Source organism: Cupressus sempervirens, chromosome 11, assembly GCF_028749045.1.
Source record: "Cupressus sempervirens isolate cs-2001-9-10 chromosome 11, ASM2874904v1, whole genome shotgun sequence".
NCBI lineage: Eukaryota > Viridiplantae > Streptophyta > Pinopsida > Cupressales > Cupressaceae > Cupressus > Cupressus sempervirens.
In genome coordinates, this window is record NC_143128.1 from 110954635 (window position 1) to 110970101 (window position 15467).

The following is a 15467-nucleotide window of genomic DNA, read 5'->3' on the forward strand; positions in this document are numbered from 1 at the left end:
CGCTTCAATCTTCTTCTTAGGATAATCATCTAATACAACAACTTCATCTTCTGACTCATGATACTTATCCAAATCAACAACATTAAATATAGGAGATATATCCATGTCATTAGGTAACTCAACTTCATAAGCATTACCACTATCAAACTTCCTTAAAACTCTACAAGGTCCAAACTTCTTCATCTTCAGCTTACTGTATGTTCCAATAGAAAATCTTCCTTTCTTCAAATGAACCATCATCTCATCACTAACTTCAAAAACATGATGTATTCTAGACTTATCAACATTCTCCTTATACTTTTGATTACCTTGTTCCAACTTCAACTTCACTTCCTCATGCAAAGACTTCATAAAGCCAACAAATTCTTCACCTTCAACACTTCTCTTCTCTTCACCAACAACATCCCTCTGATATTCCTCTAGGTTGCATTCTAGTAACAATCTCAAAAGGTGTTTTTCATGTACTCTTGTTCAAATAATTATTTATGCAAACTCAGCTTGTGCCAATACCATATCCCAATTGCTCAACTCATCTCCAACTAAACATCTCATTAAATTGCCCAAGCTTCTATTCAAAACCTCTTTCTGTCCATTTGTGTATGGATGGAATGTAGAAATAAATCTCAACTCAGTACCCATCTTCTTCCATAAAGTCCTCCAAAAATAACTAGTAAACTTACTATCTCTATCAGAAATAATACTTTTTGGTAATCCATGCAATCTAACAATTTCTTTGAATAAAATCTTAGCAATATGCATAGCATATGATGTCTTCTTACATGATATGAAACGTGTCATCTTAGAAAATCTATCCACAACAACAAATATGGAATCATACGCTCTTGTTAGCTTCGATAATCCAAGAACAAAATCCATACTAATGTGACTCCAAGGTTTCTCATGAACAAAAATAAGTGTATACAATCTAGTATTCTGACTTACTCCTTTTGCAACTTGACAAATTCCACAACTCCTTACAAACTTCTATACATATGTGGCCAATAATTCTTATCCTTCAACAAACTCAATGTCTTATCAATTCCAAAATGTCTAGCCAAACCTCCACAATATTTTTTCTTAATTAAATTAACTCTCATAGCACTTATTGGTATACATAACTAAATTCCTTTAAACAACATACCTTCTTGAATGAAATACTCATCATACTTACTCATGTGATCTAATAGATTTGGTGCTCTACACTCTCTCCACACCTCAGAAAAATTAGGATCAGTATCATACAACTCCTTCATTTCAACAAAACCAAGAACTTCAACCTTCATATCAGACAAAAAAAAATGTCTTTTTCTCAATGCATCAGCAAGTCAATTAGTAACTCCACTCTTATGCTTGATCACATATGTGAAACTCTACAACTACTCAAACAACTTCATATGTCTATGATTCAACATATGTTGACTTCACAAATACTATAAAGATTTATGATTAATATACAACACAAGTTCTTCTTTGGAATCAAATAATGTCTCCACTTCTTTAAGTCTTGAACAATAGCATAAAACTCTTAATCATACACAAAATACTTTCTTTTAGCATCATTCTACTTTCACTAAAGAAAGCAATAGCTTTACCTTCTTGACTCAAAACAACTCATATTGCACTACCACTTGCATCACATTCAGCTTGAAATACCTTATTGAAATCAGGCAAAGCCAATATAGGCAACTCATCAACCTTTTGTTCAAAGTCTCAAAACTCTTATCAGGTTCATGTGTCCACTTAAATATTTTTTATCTCCTCTAATTGTCTCAACCATATCATTACAAACGAGACTGAAATTCTTTATAAGCTTCCCATAGAAACTAGCCAAACCATGAAATGATCTTGCCTCACCCACATTCTTAGGTGTATGTCATTCCAAAATTGATTTTACCTTCTTAGGATCCATTCTCAAACCATAAGCTGAAATCAAAAATCTCAAATACACAATCTCCTCTTGCATAAAAGAACACTTTTTCAAGTTAATCATCAACTTCTCCTTTTTCAATCTCTTCAATACTTGTCTAACATGCTCAAGATGTTCTTCCCTAGTCTTGCTAAATATCTTGAGAACTTCATTCATCAACCTCATGAAAGTACTAGGTGCATTAGTCAAACCAAAAGGCATTACCAACCATTCATGCAAACCATCTTTTGTCTTGAAAGCAGTCTTTCATTCATCACCTTCTCTAATTCTGATCTAATAATAACCACTCTTCAAATAAATCGTGGTAAAATACTTTTCTCCAATCAAACAATTCATTATGTCATCCACCCTTGGCATAGGAAACCTATATTTTACTGTGATATTGTTAATAGCTCTAGAATCAATACACATTCTTCATTCTCCATTCTTCTTAGGTGCTAATACAACAAGTACATCACATGGACTCAAACTTTCTCTGATCAAACCTTTCTATAACAACTCCTGCACTTGTCTATTAAGTTCTTCATTCTCTACAGGTGTTAATCTATATGGTGCTTTGTTTGGTAAACTAGCTCTAGGAATCAAGTCCATACAATGACTTATTCTTCTTACTAGTGGTAAACCATCAGGTATATCCTCTGCAACAATTGCTTTATACTCATTCAACAATCTATCAATTTCTACAGGCACTTAGGTAATACGCTTTTGTTGTCACTTCGTTGTTATTATCTATCACTCGGTCATCACTATTGTCTGTCACTCCGTTACTACTGACACAACTTAGTCTTTTAAGAATTATGACAAAAGAGATTTGATTCTTCTTCATTTCCTTTTCAAATTTATTTCCATTAACCATGCAAATTCTCACAATAGTACAATTAACCTCATTTGGACTTTCAACCAAAGGCAACAATACTTGCTTTCTCCTATTTACCCAAAGAGTATATTGATTTAATCTTCCATCATTTATAGCATATCTATCATATTGCCAAGGTCTACCTAACATAATATGACCACAATCCATAGGCATAACATCACATAGAACTTCATCAAAGTAATTATCAATCTTGAACTTCAGAACACATTGTTCACTTACCAATATCTTATGCTCATCCTTGATCCATGAAACACAATAGTGTTTAGGATGCTTTAGCCTCTGCAACTGCAACTTTGTAACTAGCTCCTCTAATGTCAAATTTGTTGAACTTCCATTATCAATTATCTCTTTGCAACATTTTAGAGCCATCTTATATCTAGTCTTGGAAAGACTTCTCCCTAGGATAGGTTCCTCATCAATTCCCTTATTACACAAAGTTCTTCTCACCATCAAATTTTCTTTAGCCTCAGGTCCACTTGGTAAAACCTCAAGGTCTCCTTGAATCATAGAATTTATGTTACCTTGTTCATTATCACCAAAGGATCGACACTCAAAGGATCTATGACCTTATTTACCACATCTAAAACAATTACCATGAAACCACCTCTAGAGTAAGAATTACCTCTTCCTTAGTAAGAACTAGTACCTCCTCGGTAAGAATTACCACCTTTCTATTCGGTTTTACCTTTGTCATCATTTTTCTATTCAGATTTTCCCTTATCTTGTACAGAATTGTCAGATCTACCACTTTCTCCATAAGATCTACCTCTGCCTCTTTGAAATCTACCACCTCTACCTCTTTGTCTTTGTTCATGCTTCTTTGTCAATATCTCCTCAGATTTCAAGGCATATTGGTATGCGTCTTCCACACTTTCCAATTTCACAAAACTTATCTCATCTTGAATTCCAAATCTCAATCCATTTAGATACCTTGCAAGTTTCTCAACCTCATCATCCACATGTCCAGATCTGATGTCCAATCTATAGAATTCCTCAGTATACTCCTTCATAGGCATGTCCTTTTGTCTCAAATTTTGCATTTTTCTCAACAAGCTAACTTGGTAATCAACAAGAAGGAACTTCTTCTTCACCTTGTTCACCATTTTCAGCCAAGTCTTGATCTTCTCCTTTCCTCTCCTTTGTCTATCAGTTTGCAAATGCTCCCACCACAGTAAGGCATGACCTTCCAACCTAGTGATTGCAATTTTCACATTCCTATTATCAAGAGTGCATTCAAACTCAAAGAACTTCTCCATATCAAAATCCAATCCAACAAAGCATTGGTGTCCAATTTTCCATCATAAGAAACAACTTCTACAACAAGCTTTGAATGTGTCTTAGACAACACTCTCAACAATCTTTCCTCATCTTGATCTTCTTCAAGTTTTGGATTAGGGTTTGTTGTCATTGCTTAACCATCACTCACATCATCAAGATGTGCTCCTCTCCTCTGGGTTGTCTCCACAACATCTAATTTGGCTGCAATTTGTCTCAACATGTCCATAATAGCAGTGTCAACATTTCCTTTGCCTTGAACCATCTTTACAAATAGGTTCTTGCAAGATCGTAACCCTCTGCAAGTTATAGGTCAAATCCACAGATCTGTCACCCTACAACCAAATTCAACTTAGGGTTCCACAGAATCCAATCTCCACAAGGATGAACCTCAAGTTGTGATACCACCTGAGGCAAAGAGTGGGTTGAACAACTAGGGCCAAAGGCACACCTAACTATCCAAACACCTTGTTGAGTAAACACAATAGAAGAAAAGACACAGAGAACAACACCAAGGAGAGAGAACAAAACACTTTTATTGATTCATCAAGTTATCAGCATACATGCTCAATTGTAAGGCCTTCTAGGTTATGGCTAGATACAAAATATAACTTCAAGATCCACGATCTAGCTTCAAATTCACAATTCCATAAACATTTTCTCTAAACTCTCTAAATTCTGCCTCTAAACTAAACCAAATACCTCTACTTATACTTGCCAAAACAACTTATAGAAGATTCTAGAGCGTTACATAATAGAAAGGCTGACCTCAAAACGGTCTATACTCATCCCAAGACAAGATCCTATCATTAAATTCATGATCCAAATTAAATAAATAAGTTGGCTCAAACTAAGAACCAATCATAGAAAAACTCGACCAAAGAAGGACCTGAGCATCAGCAAATATCGGGTTCACTCAGCACATGAAAGAACACTTGGTCAACACTAGATAGCTCGGTTAACACTAACACTGTTGGTTAACATTAACACTGCGAGTACTCGGTTAACATTGTTGGTGCTCGGTTAACACTGCAAACTTGGTGATAATTGCTAGAATGAACAAAAGAGCAGGGTTACAAGGCAACCCAGGATGCTCCTGCATCAATATGTTGTGGATAAATGTTGTTTGAGGGGACGATGCAAGCTTATCTATGAATTTGACTCTCAGGTGGTGGTGAATTTGCTTACTTTGTAGTTGCTTGAGGATGTTAGTTGGCAATTGGCTTCAGTTGTTAATCAAACGCTTCTCTTTTATACTTCTCTAGAGTATGTTAGTTTTAATTACATTCCTCGAGAGTGGAACAGAGTTGTTGATTGTCTGGCCAAATGGGCTTCTAATCATGTTCAAGATTGGAATATTGTGGATAGGGGGCATCTACCCTTGGATCTGTCTCATGAGTTAGATGACCTTGTTGCTCAGGATAGAGCACCTTGTTGAGCTCTCCTTTTTGTTTCTTTTTTTGTCTTAATAAATTTTTACCCCTCTTTTAGTTTTCAAAAATAGCATTTTAACTATTCAAAAAATGAACACACTAGAAAATTTTACACCCCCAAAATCAAGAGATGAGAACTTCAAACACCACTCTATAGATACAAATTCCAAAAACAAATTTCATCTCTAGGAATGTAAAGATTTTAATTCAATAAGAGTTCAAAAATAAAAGTTTCAACTATTGATTTATCATAACTTAAAATCTAGTCATATAATGAAAATCTAGATCTTATTTATTATTTGAAAATTATGATATTTTGATTACCATGGTAACTTATAATCTTGAATTGATTGGTTCTAACTATATAAACTTTCTATTATTCTATAGAAAAATCCTCTCAATATTATTAATGACACACACACACACACACAAAGTTTACGATGTATATATCTTATAATCATTTGATAAATGCCAGTAATAGTAGTTTTTTTAATATGATTATAAATATATATAATAAAAATATATAATGAATAAATTACTTGATCATAAATAGATATTCATGTTAAAGATATAACAGATTAGAAACATAAAGATTATAAAAATTGTATAAAACCATGAAACAAGTATAAAATATAATTATTCCTATAAATAAAAAAGTTATATACATATTTTAAGTTTGTAGAATACATAAGTTAAAAAAATTATATTATTTTTTTTAAAATTATATAATATTAAAACTATATTTTTTGAATTTTCATTTTAATATATTATAACATTATATTTACATTTATAAATAATGTTAAAGCAAAACAAATCTTTATTGAGAACTTTAATAAATTTTATTATTATTCAAACTAATCATAATTCCATAATTCACTATTATTCAAACTAATCATAATTCCATAATTCATTTTGAGTATTGTATAGATAGATTACTTTTAATTATATATGTATTTTTAACATTAATATTTCAGATCAGAAATGGCGATCTCTTTCATCTTAATGAAACTTTGATGCTAAAAGACACACACAACAAAAATTATTATTATTATTGTAATTTCAACTCTATTCAATACTAATAATTTGAAGAAAAAAACAACTCATATTATTAGCTTAAAAGAGTCAAAGTACTCTCGTGATTACATCCTTCGTTTCGAAGTAGTGAAGTTGAAGTTAGAGCAGGTGGTTTGCTGAAAAAGCAAGGAAGAGGAGAAGCCCAGCGATGAGTTGGGAAGATCAAAGTGGAGAAAATTGTTCTCCATCTGATATGTCCCAATGACAATGCTAGTAACAGGATCTTCGCCACCATCAACAAACCCCAAACACATCACTTTCTTGCTGACCTGGACCATCGAGTTGGCACCGAAGATCCTCCACGTGGCATTATTCTGCAGCACGAGGTCAATAGTTGGCACAGCAGGACCCACGCGGGTGGACCCCACTCCGGCAGAGTTAAAGCACGTGTCAAACGGCGCCACGGTGGCAGCGGCTTGGGTAACATTCATTCTACCTGCCACGTCAGTAAAGACCTTGACCAGAGAGTTGTAGATCGCGGTGGAGAGCTGCGTGTAAGAGACAAGCGTGTTCAGCTTGACGCCGCCACGTCCGCGCGAGCCGATCTGGAGGCTCGACTTGTTGAAGGCCACGTCGTGACCGTTGACGTGGATGCCACGTACGCCGATGTAGTAGTCGTCTGTGTAGAAGTTGTTCTTCAGCAGGGGTGTTGTGATGAGCCTCGTGGACAGATCCCTGCCAGGTGGAGGAAGAAAGACGTATGGCTTGCTGCCAAAGAAGAGCGCGCCGGGTGAGTTGGCAGTCGAAGGCAAGCAAATGGCGAACTCCCGTGATATTCCAAGCGATGCCGCCAGCTGAGCTGGCAGTGCCAGCGAGGATGCCGTCAATCCGGCCATCCCCGTCGCCTTGCTGGAGTAGTCCCGGAAAGAGTCCTTTTCTTCGGCGCAGGCAAAGACCACAGGGGAGGCCTTAACGTACCGACCAGGGTTCGAGCCTGACGTGGCGCGGACGGACACCACGTCACGTGCCAGCTCATAGCTGGGAGCTCCCGGAACTACGCAGGTGCCGTTGTGGCAGCCGGGGGCCGTCGGGGAATAACAGATGCTGCAGCTGGAATATTTGTATGACTTGCAGAGGGTTTCGGTGCAGGGGAGGGGAGAGTCGGTGGAGGATTTGTATGATTTGGCGGAGCAGCGAAGGATGGAATAGTCAGTGGTGAGATCGAGCACTAAATGCTGCTTCTGCGCTGGGGTTTTCTGCAGGATTTCCACTGTAAAACGCAGGGTTTTGGCGTCCTTTGTAATGGGGGCGACTAGAGCTTTTCGGGACACGGCATTTGCCGGCAATTGACAGAAAATGCAGACAATGGCGGCAGCAAACAGAGCAAGACGGGGAGGAGCCATTTTGTGTGTGTGTCTGGTTTGTGATAGCGGTGAGGAAGTATAAATAGCTTTTGTGTGTCAGTCAACGGGAGGAAGGGCCGTCGCTATTGACTGCGAAAGTATGTGTGAAGACAAAAATTATAATGTTTATCTGTCATTTTTCGGTGTTATCGAAACCAAGGTGCGCACTCGGTTGCAGGATCAGATTCTTTATTCTTTTCGAGAGGATCCACGTGCGAGTTTTAATTTTCGTCAAAATCAGCAACTACGATCTTATCCATCTCTTTTGAGTTGGTGATACTTTCTTCAATACAATCATTGTAGGCAAGTTGGTACATCTATGCACATTACTAGCTAATGGAATGAGCTTCAGTATCATCAGATTTGGTCAGAAACAATATGTGCTGCACAGACAATCATGCATTGCATCGTCACAATATATATATTAGCAGCCGCATGCTTTTGTACGCAAGAAGTATGAGATATGTCCGGTGTTTATTCCATCAATCACCTGGATCTACGCCGTATATTAACAGATCACAATTTCGAGGGTCATCCATTACAAAAACTCTCCCCTTAGTGGATATGTGGAAGTACGCTACGATGATCCGGAGAAACATGTGGTTTCTAAACCAATTGAGATGACCCAAGAATCCCGCTATTTCGATTTTGCTAGTCCTTGGGAACAAATGGCGAGTGCGCCGATAGGAGATGAGATTTAAGAGAAAAATGTAGAATGAGCATTAAATAATTTAAATATAAACTTTTTTAAAATGAAAGTATAAAAATAAAAAAGTTGAAGATTAAAATATAGATATAAAATTTACAATATTTAGAAAATTTGAATATTGCTTAACAAATGTGTTCAATAATTTCAATATTTTACAATTAAATTTGATTTATTAAACATTAAAAAAATTATCATTTCAAAAAAAACTATCAAAAAATTTATTACGAAAAATTAATAAATAAAATAAAATAAAATAAAAAGAAAAATAGTGACATCTCTAACAAATATTCTATTGACTAAATAAATTATAGAAATTGAAAAAATAATATTTAAAGAAAAAACTAAACTAATATAAAAAAATAATTTAAAGTAATTTAAAAACTAATGCCTAAATCAGTTTAAAAAATCAAAAGTTTAATAAATAGAGATCACAACATAATCTAATGTGGAGATCGCAAGTAATTATTTTTTAAATAAATAAGAAAAGAAAAATAATAGTTAAAAGTGGATATTAAATTAGATTATTAATAAATTTTAATTTAAATAACATAATATTTACTAAAAGATTTTAAATAGATTAATAAATATTATTTATTTAAATTAAATTTATCAAATATGAAAAAAAAAATATTTAAAAAAATCATCAAAAATTCTATTATGAAAAATTAATAAAAGAAATACAAAAAAAAGTCTAATAAATATTCTATTGACTAAATAAATTATAGAAACTAAAAAATAATATTTAAAGAAAAAATTAAATTAATATAAAAATAATAATTAAAAAACTAAAATCTAAATCAATTTTAAAAATCAAAAGTTAACTAATAGATCACAATATGAATTAATGTGGAGATCACAACTAACAAATAAAAAAAGAAAAACAATAGTTAAAAGTGGAGATAACAAACTAATAAATATCAAAACAAAAGTTAAAAGTGGAAGGAGATAAAAAATTGGCCGATAAATAATTAACGGGAAAGATTTTCAATTTTCTAACCAAACTCTTGCAAATTTTCTATCAAAAATTTAAATTCCGAGAACAAAGTTCCCACAAATAGCCTATCAGCTAAATAAACATTATCTAGCGCTCGCATTGAAATAAGTGCAAGAGTTACTTCCATAAATTAAAAAAATTAAAAATAATAATATTTAATCTTATTTATCTATAGAAAAAATATATTAATTTAATTTAAAATATCTTATATAGAAGTTTATTTTGTTGTTTCTACAATTTTAAAATACAATCTTAATTTTCGTTGTTTGTGAATTCTACTTTCAAAACGTAAAAATGATGTGCAACGATAATATTGAATTTATAAAGAATAGAAAAATTATATATCAAATTAATTTAAAATATCTTATGTAGAAGTTTATTTGTTGTTTATACAATTTTAAAATACAATCTTAATTTTGGATGTTTGTGAATTCTATGTTCAAAACGTAAAAATGATGTGCAATGATAATATTGAATTTGTAAATAATAGCATTGTGTATAATATGGTGTATCTTCTCAATCTAATCTAATTAGTGTAAGATATTATTTGTTTTTGAATGCAAATGGGGTTGCAAGCATACTAGATTTAATCATGGAGGAAACTCTCTTGTTAAGCATGATCAAGTTGTAATAGATGGGTGACCTATTGAAAAGTCCCCATGTTTCACCTCTATGAGCATCATCTAGATCCAATGAGATTCCATTTATTCTCATAAGACATAGATTCGTGTGAATCACTACTCATTAAACACAGGTCAATGAGTTTGACTCAAAAACTATACAGTTAAGTCCTAATAGCAATATCACAATTTGACTTGTTGGGGAAAATGTTTCATACTTATCAATAAAAAAAAAATTGTGAGATGGCTAAATCTCTACTTAAGTCTCTAGACCAAAACATGCAATTGACATCTATTGACTTGTAGGATGGTATGGAAAATTGATACACAAAAAATTACATTTAATTAATACAATTAAAATTGATCAAGATGGAGGCATATAAGCATGAAGAAGACACGTGATATTTTACTCTAATTTCAAACAATATAATAGCTCTAAAAGAATGACAAATAAATTTTAACATATAAATAATGACTATACACTCTTTTTTTTTTTTTTTCTATTTTTTCATGTAACTTAGCAACACTTCTCTTACTTATTTTTTTAATAAAACTTGACTAAAATTAAGTACTCTTTATAGTATGTCAACCATTAAGATGAAGGATGAATATGAGTTCTTAGAAGTATAAAATTCATTGACCTAATACCTATAGTTATCTATAAATATTGTTTCTCACTTGAAAACATCTTTGTCTACACCTTAAGTAATAGAGCACATGGATGATGGTCTTGCTCACTATTGAGAAATAACTTCAATGAAAAATCACTTCTTTAATGACTTTTGCTTCTCAAAGAAATAACTACGAGCAGAATTTGATCATCTAAAGTCATGACTACATATGCCTACTTAAAGGTATCATGGTTGTAAGTGACCCTAAATTTATTAGAAAAATAAAGGTTGAAATAACAACTCTTAGTTATTGTTTTGATTAAGTAAAAATAGGTTTTGAAAGGACCCGAAACCTTATACAAAGGGCAAGATAGATATAACAATGAGGATCAAAATACAAATGTGGAAAGCCACCCGGTCAAACAGAGGGACACACCAAAGTGCCCAACAAGAGGGCAAATAACCCAAGAAGTTACAAACCATCAAGATTTACATTTTGGTTTAGTCTTTTGAGAACGTAAAGACATATCAAAAGAAGGAACAGAGGATTTGCCTTTTTTTCCTTTGACTGGTGTCTAGCCATCCTCTACCTTCCTAGTAGCCTTCTGCCAATCCCTTCTAACCCCCAAAAACTTGTCATCAGTGTTCTGGATAGAGTCAACAACAGAAAAAGGGACAGCAACAACATTATGATCCAAAGCCATCAAAGGAACAACAATGGAATCAATAGAGATAACAGTAGGCGATGAGTCAGAAACAGCATTCTGATTCAAAACTATTGAAGGGACAACCTTCAAATCATCAGAAACAACAATAGAATCCTTAGCCAAAGAGAGATCAAAATGCGAAGAACTATCCGAACCATCCACCTCCATAGAAACCTTATGAATAGTATAGTGATCATCCAAAACCCCCAACCACCAAGAAGGTGATTTCTTCGATCTAGCCTTGTCAGAGGAGAAACTCGCAACAAGATGGCTGGTCTTATGGCATTTTCTGCATTTGAAAGGAATACCCTCATAATCAAGCAGTTGAATCCAAGAACCATTTGGAGAAGCCAACTTCAACATTTCTGGAAGCCCCTTGGAGGTATCCATCTCCACTAGGATGCGAGCATATGTAGTCCTAAAGACATTGGAAGAAACTGAATCAACCAATATGAAATCCCCAAGAGCATCCCCTATAGCCTCTAGGACTGAACCCTGCCAGAAATGAAGGGGAAGATTCGGTAACCTCACCCAAAGAGGAATCTTATTAAAAGTTTCAGTAGTTGGATTAAATGTCAGAAACCAAGGTTTGGCCATTAGGGGAAACCTTTCCTCCCAAGAGAAACCATGACCCAAGATGGCATTTCTGTCATCAGAAAATTAGCAAATTTCACAATAAAAAAGCCCTTTGCCACAGGGTAAATTTGTACTTCATCCAAAATGATTGGCTCTTAAAATTTGGAGATCCAAGCATGCAAATCTAAAAGAGAGGGCCAAAAACCCCTAAAACGAAAAATAGTAGCTGTATTGGAGTAATCCACCACATATGAGTGGATCTCATCAACATCTTGTTCAAAATGAAGCACAAGGGGATTACTAACTAAGACAAGCACAACCGAATAACTGACAGAAGGAGCAACTGAACGGAGCCCCTTCCTCACAAGATTAGAAATCCCTACCTCATATGCGGCAATGTGAGAGGGCAGATCGATCAAGAGAACCCTTCATAGTAGGAGCACCAAGAACAGGACCAACCCTAGCTACAATAGTCACGATAGCTGGAACCCTAGCTGCAACAGTCACCATAGGAGTCTTAGTAACACCATGGGTAGGCAAAGTCGTCGCAAAAGCAGGAGTCTAAGTAGCACCACGGGTAGGCAAAACCATCGCAAAAATTGACATGGTAGCCCTTGTAACTAGTGCAGGAGAAATTAGAAGATGAGAAGGAGAAATTGTAGGAGCGAGAGCGGGAGTTTTCTTCCCCAGTGCAGGAGAAATCACAGGATGAGCGGGAGAAATCGTAGGAGCGGGAGCAGGAGTTTTCTTCACCAGTGTGAGAGAAATCATAGGATGAGCAGGAGAAATCGTAAGAGCGAGAGCGAGAGTTTTCTTCATCGCAATAGTTACTCTTAGTTATTGTTAATTAACCATTCTAATTTTAATTTTTAAAATGACTACAATTGATGATATTGTTATTAGGATTCAACAATGTATTTTTTCACTCAATCTCATTGGTCATGCTTCATTAGTAGACATTCAAAAGAACTCATCTCTCATGTACATTTAGCATCTTTGCATCTAAGTGATGCTCATATAGGTGATGCATTAGGCCATCCTAGGAGGTCACCCATCCTAGTACAACAACTTAAGTTCACTCAATCATAGAGTTTTTGAAGATTAAGCTCACCAAGTTTTCTATACAATCTCCTTTATCAAAACATGTAACTCAAGGCACCAAAGAATCATATTTAAAATGATGTAATTAGTACAAACCAAAAAAGAAATAGCTTGAAACTTTGTATTTGAGCCATGTCCAATGGTCAAACTAGCCACATTATCCCACTTTGAATGTCTCAATTACTAATTTTCCTTTTTTTTCCAAAAAAAAATTCTTTAGAACTATAGTGAAAGGACATTCTCATCCTAACAATATGTCGTGTTTGAATCCTATTAGAAAGGTCTTTTGTTGAGTCTAAAACATTTTATGCTCATTATTATTCATGGTATGGGGCTCATTAGAAAGCTCATTCGCATCCTCATCCATGGTATGATAATCATTAGAAGAGACATTCTTATCTATGGTATGATACTCACTAGAAGGTTCATTCTCATCCTCATTCATAGTATGATACTCCTACTAATGCATTCTCAATTTCCAATTCCACATCATCTACAAACTTTTGTGTGCAATGAATGTAGATATGATCTTGTAGCTTTGATTTCACAAAGCTCAAATCCATAATATCATCTAACATGGCCAAAAGTTGGGATGATACAAATGCTCTACTTCCTCATTCTCTTTAACTAGTTATTGCTCTTCTAACTGTTAAAATTTTAAAATTGTCCCATCTGAAAATGAAAGCACTTCATTTTGATACCATTTGGTCCTCCTTAGTGTGGCTTTGGTCTCTCTTTCTTCCTCCAAGTATTGCTCAAATTTTTAGGTCATCTCTCATTTTCTGGCATGGCCTTATTCTATCACTTTTTTGGTCATATCTTTCGATGGTTCCACTGTTTCCTGGATCTTTCTACACTTTGTCTAAGACCTTGGAGACCTCTATTTTCAGACCTAGGGAATAGGTTGATCCAAGTCAACCTATTTCAAAAGAGGAAAACCCAGGTCAAAATCTTCCCCAAGGTTTTTGATTTTTGGGGCTTGGAGTGTCTTAGGTCTCTCAATTATTTAATTTAGCTCCCAGGTTAACCTACTTTGTTTTCAATCCTGAACAAATAATATATAAGGAGGCTTGGGCATTTCATTTTCATCCATCATTATCATCATCATCATCCTGCAAGTAATCAAGAGAGGTCCTACATTTGTTGAGAAGACTTCAAGAAAATCAAGCATTCCCTTCTTGTATCAAGCTTCTTCCTTCAAGGTGGTAGTAGAGTTCAACCTCTAAGGAGGAGATATGTCATTCCAAATTAATCTAGTTCTTCCATTCTTCATCAAGGCATATCACATATATTTATTTCATATGTGTTGGTAAACAGATTGTTCTTTCCAATGTAACTCTTACATGCCCGAACCTGTGAGAAACAATTTGATACCAACAGTTGGATAATCTATCATGAGATTGATAGATTTTCTTTGAATTGAAAGGTGCAGCTCCCTTATCAATGATATTCAATGAATTTGTTTGTTCCTAAACTAATTAAATACATTCTTAACCCGAGAACGGAAGAGGAAAACCAAGCCAGCTCTAGATAGAACTAACTCAAGCAGATTTTAGTTCCTAAACCTATCCAATGCCAAGAACCCACAATTCCTATGACTTCTTGATACCGGTAATGCAATATGGATGCAAATTATGTGAATGCAATGAAGAAATGAAGATTTAATATTCAGATTTATGCAATAAGAATACGTGCAAATACTCTGATCTACAACACATTCATTATTTGACACAAGATGCAAGATAATGTCCAAAACTGAACACAACAATACTATGATTGAATATATTCAGAAAATAATACTCAAATTCTCTGATTTGAAGCAAAACTCTTCTTTGTTTTGAACACAACAAATACAATGCTCTGATTTTTATTTGCCTGCAACTCTAGCCAAATCTATTACAGAAATCAATTCATGAAATGAAATGCATAAAATAAACTACTGTCTTCCCTCTACTCTAGCAATACCTACTCTTGCAGAAAAGAAGCCCCTCTCAATGGAAAAGGTTTTACAATAAATACATTCTCCAGCAACTGTTTGGTTTCTTCCAGTGACTTTTCAATTCTGTAACTGATCTTGTCTCTTCAACTTCTCATATTTTTTCTTTTGAAAACTGATATGCTTATTAACTTTTAAAGTTAATAATGATAGATATTAACATATTTAAATTATATGTTAACAATTGACATTTAAATATGTTAAATCAATATCAAAATCTTTCC

The 15467-nt window shown here is 34.3% G+C and overlaps 1 pseudogene across 1 annotated transcript; it reads right to left on the reverse strand.

Moving 5' to 3' along the window:
* Positions 1-6594: 6594 nt before the first annotated feature.
* LOC149528478 (putative aspartic proteinase GIP2 pseudogene) lies at positions 6595-8004 on the reverse strand (annotated as a pseudogene). Its single transcript, XR_016358568.1, has one exon. The product of XR_016358568.1 is annotated as a putative aspartic proteinase GIP2 pseudogene (transcript).
* Positions 8005-15467: the final 7463 nt, after the last annotated feature.